Here is an 8726-nt window from a genome sequence, read left to right as displayed (position 1 = left end):
CCAGAAGGCCATATCGCTCACAGAACCAAGGCCTCAGAAGCCCTCCATGGCCCACTGCTCCTGAGTAAGAGCTGTCATCTCTTCACTACCTCCATTTGGACCCCCTAAAAGATGTTGATCTCTGAAGGGATATGGTGAGGTGGTAGACACTGTCCATAGGTCTGGGGAGCAGAAGTGGGCTAATTGTTCCAGAAGTTTAGTCCAATCCAGAGAGTGAGAGCCAGGGGGACTTGAGACGTGACCTGAGCCCATATTTCATCTGAGAAAGGAGGAAATAGGGACTTAGAGAGCAAAGTGATTGTCCACAATCACTTGAGATTCTGATGACAGAAAAGAAGGAGGTCCCGGGGCCCTGATTCATCACCTCAAATCCCCTCTGGTAACTGTAGTTTCTGGTAACTGTAGGAAACCTCTGGCCATCAAGAGACAAGGAGGTTATCCAAGAGAGGTTCCCATGGCACCCTAAAACACACCTCAGTGGCCACAGGAAGCTAGTGCTTCAAGAGGGAGCCATGACAGGAACATGGAGAAAGGACAAACGTCAGTAGTGACGTCAGGCACATGTGGTAAGGGGACACAGCCTAGCAACACGTGCTGTGGGAGCTGAGAACATCCCAGGCAGGGTGGAAGGAAAACTGGGTAGACTTCCTTCTGTGCCTCAAATGCATGAATGTGCCAGGTTCCTGAAGAGCTCTGGTGGTATCCGGCATGGCACTAAGACAAGCCTCCCAGGCAACAGCCCACTTAAGTGAAACACTAAAGTACAATTTTGTTTTCTTGAGAACTTAGCTAGATTGAAAACTGGTAGCTACAAAGTAAAAGAAATATGTTTCAACTTCATTTTTAAAAATTCCAGCAGCAGATGAAATGCTTAGGGATTTATGCACACTTCAGAGTTTGATTTTTCTGTCTCTTCTGATCAACACAGCAACATGTACGGCTGAGCAAGTTTGACTTTTGATGACGGATAGCCTCTAGCAAGGTAGGAATCAGGAGGCCTAGGCAAAGAAAGTTGAGGCAGCAGGATTATTTTGTTTTCACACTACTACTATCCTCACCCTTTCTGCACATACCATTTTCCTATACAGCCAGAGGGCACTTGTAGTTTCCAAGGAAATCTCTGCTCATCAAGAAACAAGGAAATTGTCCAGGAGAGGTTCCCATGGGACGCAGAATCAAAATGTTCCATTTAGATGGAAGAAGTTCAGTCAGAACACTTTCACACCCTAATGAGGCCAAATGATTCTCCTAAAACTGAAATCACTCTCTCCTCTCCAAGTTTCTGATCCTTGCCCAAGCCTACCTATTCCTCATCACTGAATATTCTATTACATTAACTTCCAAACTTTTTTCTATAAAAAGAAAAATAAAAAAACTAACAGTCAAGTGTCTAAATGTCAAGAGATTACATATTCCCTGCTGCCCACATGCAAATCCTATGTCACAAGTTCAGGACCAGAAGGAAGTATACTGCTATAGTCTGATGAAATTTTCAGAAGTTGGTTTTCTGTGGAGGAATGTTTAGAATATTCTGTTTGAAGCTAAGTTACTGTACCTTTCTCTTAAAATTCAAACTAATCCACTAGGTTTGGAAACTCACTCCTTAGCCTTCACGTTTTTTTCAAACTACTATCCTTTCTTTTCTTTATAGCCCACATACTATATAGAACAAATCCAATTTGCAGTTAATTTGAAAACATAAGATAACCACAGATAACTTAAAACCGTAAGACCAAGTAAGAATCACTTAATCAGGAAAAAACATTGCTCTCTTGAATTTAAACAAACAATTCTTCCTCTGTAAGATGTATTTATTGTCATTTCCAGAATTACTCTTCTGAGTATCTGGTTATCATAACCACAGAAAGACAGCTTATTAGTTTCAACTGCTGGATAAAAGCTTGCCGCATTTTCAAGATTTCTGGTTTCACCCTTTTAACCCAAGGCATAACTATAAATAGATGGTAAAGTCTGGGATTTCCACAGCTAAGTGCTGCTATAAATAGCTTGAAACATTTTCCCACTTCATGCTTTCTAAAAGAACATTCTCCACTTCCTTTCTTGGATAACCTCTGGGAATAAAGCAAAATCACATTCAGAATTTTATTGAGAGTTTAATAAAGCTCTTAAATGAGCTTACTAGCAACTCTAAACATCCCTCAGATTCTAAAAAGAAAACACCCCAAATATCACAAATTTAAATTGCTATTTCTGAGAAACATATTTTAAGTCAAACTTCTACTATGTTCAGCCAGTCACTCCTGCTCCTTGCTTGAAATTTTTATTAAAAAAAAAAAAAACATAACTACCCCAGACCTGTATCATTCACTTAACAGTTCATATTTAACTTAAGTGAGCTCCTATCAAAAGAAATACATTTCATTCAATTTTTATTATAGTCTAACACCCAGAAAAAGATTGTGCTCACTTTGATGACATGTCAAGTGTTCAGATTGTCTCTTTCTATGGGAACTATTCTATGAGTATAAATTCCTAAGAAACCCTATAGAAAATAGATTCTAAATTCTCTGATAAACTCCTGGCCTGGAATGTTTCCCCATGGTGTGTGCTGGGGCAGCCAGAACAAAGTGAGGCAGTGTGGAATCTCATCTCTAGACAGGGATGCCTGCCTTCTAGCAACCTCTGCTGGTGGTTATTTTCTGACTGGAAACAAGAAAAGTAGCAAGTCTTCTAAATTTCAGGGAGATTAAAAAGAGCAATCTAAACAGGTAATGCTAGTAAAAATTGTGTTCCTACTTTATATTTTGGCTTTAAAAATATGGGGGCTATAATAAATATTTAAAATATGTTTATTATAAGTATTTAAGAAAATGTTAGTAGATTTAGATTTATAGGAATTATTGAGCAAAAATGTTATAGAGCTCCTACATACCCTCCCCCATTTCCCATTTATCCCTGTTCCTGATTTTTTTAAGAACTTTGTATTAGTGTTATATATTTATTATAACTGATGAGTCACTGTGCATACTAAAGTGTATAGATGGAAACTCAAGCTTAATATTAAAGTTTGCTCTTGTGTTGCACATTATGTGGTTTTGGACAAGTATTTTCATCTGACATGTATTCATCACTACACTGTCTCACAGATTAAGTTTACTACCCCTATGAACTCCCAGTGTTCCAGGTAGACATTCCTCCCTCACTCCCCAAACCCTGATCTTTTACTTTCTCCATAGTTTTTCCTTTTCAAAAATATGTCAGTGGAATCAGTACATAATTTTTTCAACTCGGTTTCTTTCACTTAGTTATATGTAATTAAGATTCTTCCAAGTCTTTTCATGGCTTGATGGTTCTTTTCTTTCTGTAACCAACAGTCTATTATTTGGATGGATTCAGTTTATTGTCCATTTATCTACTATAGACATTTTCAGTCAATTCCAAGTTCTCACAATTATGAATAAACACATAATATACACAGGCTTTGTGTGGATGTATATTTTAGGGTAAATACCAGGTATATAGTTGCTGGATCATACTATATGAGCATGCTCAGTTTTCAAAAAAACCACTCTTTGCAAGAATATAAAGTTTGTGTTTAACTTCATTTATTAACATATGAAAGTTCAGCTGATCCAGTTATTATTTATTTTAATTTATTTATTAATGAGAAATATAGGAGGAGGAGAGAGAAAGAACCAGACATTATTCTGTTACATTTACTGCCAGAGATTGAACTTAGGACCTCATGCTTGAGAGTCCATTGCTTTGTTTGCTGTGCCATCTCCCAGGCCACTAGTAACATTTTTTAATTTTTATAGTTCTTTATTTCTCTCTCTCTCTCTCTCCCCTCCCGTGTGTGTGTGTGTGTGTGTGTGTGTGTGTGAGAGAGAGAGAGAGAGAGAGAACAGGAGGAGAAGGAACAGGTGAAGGGAGAAGGGAAGAGGAGAGAAGGGGAGGGAAGAGGAGAGAAGGGGAGAGAAAAACAGGTGGGGAGAGGAGAATAGAGGAGGGAAGAGGAGAGAGGAGGGTGGGGAGAGGAGAGGAAAGGGGAAGGAGAGGGGAGAGGAGAGGAGGGGAGAGGAGGGGAGAGGAGGGGAGGGGAGGGGAGGGGAGAGGAGGGGAGGGGAGAGGAAGGGAGAGGAAAGGAAGGTGAAGCAGGTCTGCAGGTGTCTATCTTTCTCTCCTCCTGTCTTCCCCTACTCTCTCCATTTCTCTCTGTCCTATCCAACAACAACAATAAAAAAAAAAAAAAGCCATCAGAAACCATGCAGTCTTGCAGACACTGAGCCTAGTGATACCTCTGGTGGCAATAAATAAACAAACAACTAAATAAATAAATACTCTAACCACTAAGCTTCCTTCCCCCTCCTCATGGCCCCTCCTGATAACCTATATTGTATTTTCTGTCTACAAAATTACTTATTCTAGGTAAATAGGGTTAATGGAGTTGTTATTTGTCACTTTGTCTTTAGTTTATTTCACATAGCATAATTCCTTCAAGGTTCAGCAATGTTGCAGCATGTATCAACATTTCTTTGATTTTAAATGATGGAAGTTCTAAAATATGTATATGTTACATTGAATAAAAACTATCTGCTGATGGGTATTTGGTTCCATTTTTGTCTCTGATTAATAATGATGCTGTAGACATTGATGCACAAGTATCTGAGTTCCTGATTTTAATTCTTTTGAATATATATTTGAAAGTGAAGTTGCTGGGTCATACAGTAATTCTATGTAGACTTTAGAGTGAAAGCCAAATTACTATTACTTTTATTTTTATTTATTTATTTACTTTTACCAGAGCACTGCTCAGCTCTGGTTTATGGTGGTGAGGGGAACTGAACCTGGAACTTTGGAGACTCAGGCATGAGAATCTGTTTGCATAAGCATTATGCTATATATCCTCTGCCCAAAGCCAAATTATTTTTCATAATGATTAGAACATTTATATTCCTAATACTTAGAATTCCACCATAGTGCTTACTATATACTTTTAAATATTTATTCATTAATTAATTAGAGTAAGAGTGAGAAAACCAGAACATCACTCTGGAATGTGTGACATCAGAGATTGAACTTGGGACCTCATGTTTGTGAATTCAACACCCTATACACTATTCCACCTAAAGCCACTGTTTGTTTGTTTGTTTTAATAGTCACCCAATTGGATGTGAAATAGTATCTCCTGGTGTAGCTTTGTTAAATTACATTTAATGAGTAAGTAATGTTAAGCAACATTTTATATGCTTATTGCATATTTGTACATTTTCAGAGAAATATCTGTTTAAGTCCTTTGTTCTTCTTAAAATCTAGGCCATTTTTGTTGATGTTGAGCTGTAGACATTTTTTTAATATATTGTGAATACTCTTTTTTTCATTAAAAAAATTTTATTTATAAAAAGGAAACACTGACAAAGACCATATGATAAGAGAGGTACAACTCCACATAATTTCCACAACCAGAACTCCGTATCCCATCCCATCCCCACATAGCTTTCCTATTCTTTATCCCTCTGGGAGTATGACCTAGGGTCATTATGGGGTGCAGAAGATAGGAGGTCTGGCTTTTGTAATTGCTTCCCCGCTGAACATGGGCATTGACAGGTTGATCCATAATCCCAGCCTGCCCCTCTCTTTCCCTAGTGGGGTGGGGCTCTGGGGAAGTGGGGTATATATAGAGTCAAACAAACTGTTGACTAATTATGAACCTAAAGGCTGGAATAGTTCAGATGAAAAGTTGGGGGGGGTCTCGTTTTGTAGATAGTAGTTCTATTTTAGTTATATTCCAAAGAGCCCATGACTATAAAAAAGAATACTACTCTTTTATCAGTGATTTGCAGGTAGTTTCTTTCATTCTGTGTATGGTCTTTTTACTCTCTCTCTCTCTCTCTCCCCAGGGTCCTTTAATGCAAATTCTCTCTCTCTCACTACCTCTCTCTCTCTCTCTCCAGGATCCTTTAATGCAAATTCTCTCTCTCTCACTACCTCTCTCTCTCTCTCTCTCTGTCTCTCAATAGGGTCCTTTAATGCAAATTCTTAATGCAGTAAAGTTAAATTTAAGTATTCTTTTATTGACAATTTTTTGGTCATTTTAGAAATAATTACCAAATCCAGTGTCATGAAGATTTTCCCCTGTTTGTGAAAAGTTTTATTGTTTTATTAATGAGAAAGCATTATAATCCTTGATTTGCTTCCCATATATCTAACAATTTCCTGGACAGAAAAAGTTGGTTTCTAGACCCAAATTCTACCAGAATTCCAACATCTGCCCTTGAGGAAACTGACAAATTTATTGTGGGTCAGATTGACCTTCAGGTTATGCAGACCAGAGCAGAACAGGAACTCCTACATATAAAACTGTTACTTTCTCTCTGACTCCCTTGTCTAATTGAGCCTTATCTGAAGAATTTATAGAGGCTTCTGAGAAAGCCAGAGAGCAGCCTCAAACAAACCCACTGGGGCCAATCAGATCACCATGGAGTCTGTACCTGCACCTCCTCTCTAATTCCTATCTCCACCTACCTTTTATTTTTTCTATTTTATTTAATAGGACAAAGAGAAATAGAGAGGAGAGGGAGTGTAGAGAAGGAGAGAAAAAAACGAGACACCTGTAGACCCACTTCACTGATCATGAAGCTTCCATCCTGCAAGTGCGGGCCAGGGGACTTGAACCAAAGTTTTGTGCATGATAATATACATGCTCAATCTGGTGTGCCACTACCCAGCTTCATATTCCTCTTATCTTTAAAAGATCTGCTTACTGTTTGAGGTGGGACAATGGTTTTTGGAAGCATGTGTCTGCTATCCTCTCAGATTTCTTTTTCTTTCTTTCTTTCTTTCTTTCTTTCTTTCTTCCTTCCTTCCTTCCTTCCTTCTTTCCTTTTCTTTCTTTCTTTCTTTCTTTCTTTCTTTCTTTCTTTCTTTCTTTCTTTCTTTCTTTCTTTCTTTCTTTCTTTCTTTCTTTCTTTCTTTCTAAACCAGAGCACTGCTCAGCTCTGGCTTATGGTGATACAGGGGATTGAACCTGGGACTTAGGAGCCGCCAGCACATGAGTCTCTTTGCATAACCATTATGTATCTTCCTTACCCTTAAAATCTTTTTCTTGGCAGAGGACCTAGTGGAGGTTGTATTGTGTGGAAAAATGAGAAATGCTATGTATTGTATTTACTAACAACTGTAAAACATTAACCCCCCAATAAAGAAATTAAAAAAAAAACTTTTCTTACACCAATCTGTGCCTCTTGATTAATTGGTCATTTGAGTGATGAACACTAAGCCTTATTTTCAATAATTTTTAGCTTTTTCATTTATATTTTCTAGTTAACTTTTGTATGCAGTGTAATGTAATGATATAACTACATTTGTCAGTTTGTGGCTACCTAGCATTCCTAGCACCACTAATGAATGATCCTATCTCCTTGTCAGAAGTCAGCTGACCATAAAATATAAATATAAGCAATATTTTATTTCTTGGCACTCTATCCTATTCTGTTGGTCTATATTCTTGTGGCAGTGCACACTGTTTTGATTAGTGTAGTTTTGAAGTATGTTTTGAAATCACAACATGAGAATCATCCTACAGTTATTTCTCAAACTTATTTTGGATGTTCAGTGTAATGGTTGATTATTTCCCCATCTGTTCCAACAATTAACCAAGTTACCAGGTTCCTTTTTGTCTCTGTAGGTAAAGCCTCCTACTCAGTTCAATTTTTCACATCTTTCCTACTCTACTTTGGGTCTCTTCTATGTGTTTGGTTCCTGATAAAAATGTGGGATGTATGTATACTCATGCACAGAGTTAAGAGATACCTTTCTCTCACTTGCTGTTTCTGGATTTCCCTAGTATTATCTGACATCCACAGAAGTCTTTTCCTAGTTTCTCTCACCATAAAGATAGTATCTGCTTGGGGCTTTAGGTCATAGCAATGAAATCCAACTAGGTGATCTGACATTGTGACTGGACCAATAGGAAAAAGAAAGAAAGATAGGTAGGTAGATAGATAGATAGATAGATAGATAGATAGATAGATAGATAGATAGAAAGAAGGAAAGGAAATAGTTTTCTCCTGCTGTCTTAGATGTTAAGCATCTCCTATTCTTCCATTCTCTGGCAGAAGTCTGGGTTATTCTAGCAGATCTTGCTTACAATCCCCCTCTGTATTTCTATAGCTCAGGTCACCATGCCTCTCAGGGAAATTCAATAGCTAAAGACAGAAAATCCTGGACTTTCACTGGTACTGGTGATTCCCCTGCTCCAACTGCCTACCAGTATTTACTTTTTAGTCTTTAACTCATTGCTACTTGTGTTCTTTTCAGAGATGCTGTCTGTAATCAATAAGAGAAGCACTAGCAAATATTTGGCTGAGTTAAAAAAAAAAAAAAGTCACCGTGGTCTGTCTTCCTTATTGAGCAGTTAGCTCAAGGAAGGAGAGGTGTGTTTGTCTCTCTGTCAGTCTGATGAGATTGGGCGTGTTCAGGGTGGTATGGCCATAGACTCTTTCTGTCTGTCTGTCTTCTTCAAAGTGATGTTGTCATAAATCAGAAAGAGAAGGACAAATATGGGATGATCTCACTCATAGACAGAAGTTAAAAAATAAAAGGATGACAGAGGACCTAGTGGGGGTTGTTTTGTTATGTGGAAAATTGAGAAATGTTATGCAAGTACAAACTATTGTATTTACTGTTGACTATAAAACATTAATCCCCTAATAAAGAAATTAAAAAAAAGAAAAATAAATAAATAATAAGAACAGATAGGAAAA

Source organism: Erinaceus europaeus, chromosome 2, assembly GCF_950295315.1.
Source record: "Erinaceus europaeus chromosome 2, mEriEur2.1, whole genome shotgun sequence".
Lineage (NCBI taxonomy): Eukaryota > Metazoa > Chordata > Mammalia > Eulipotyphla > Erinaceidae > Erinaceus > Erinaceus europaeus.
Note: the sequence above shows the minus strand (reverse complement) of the source record.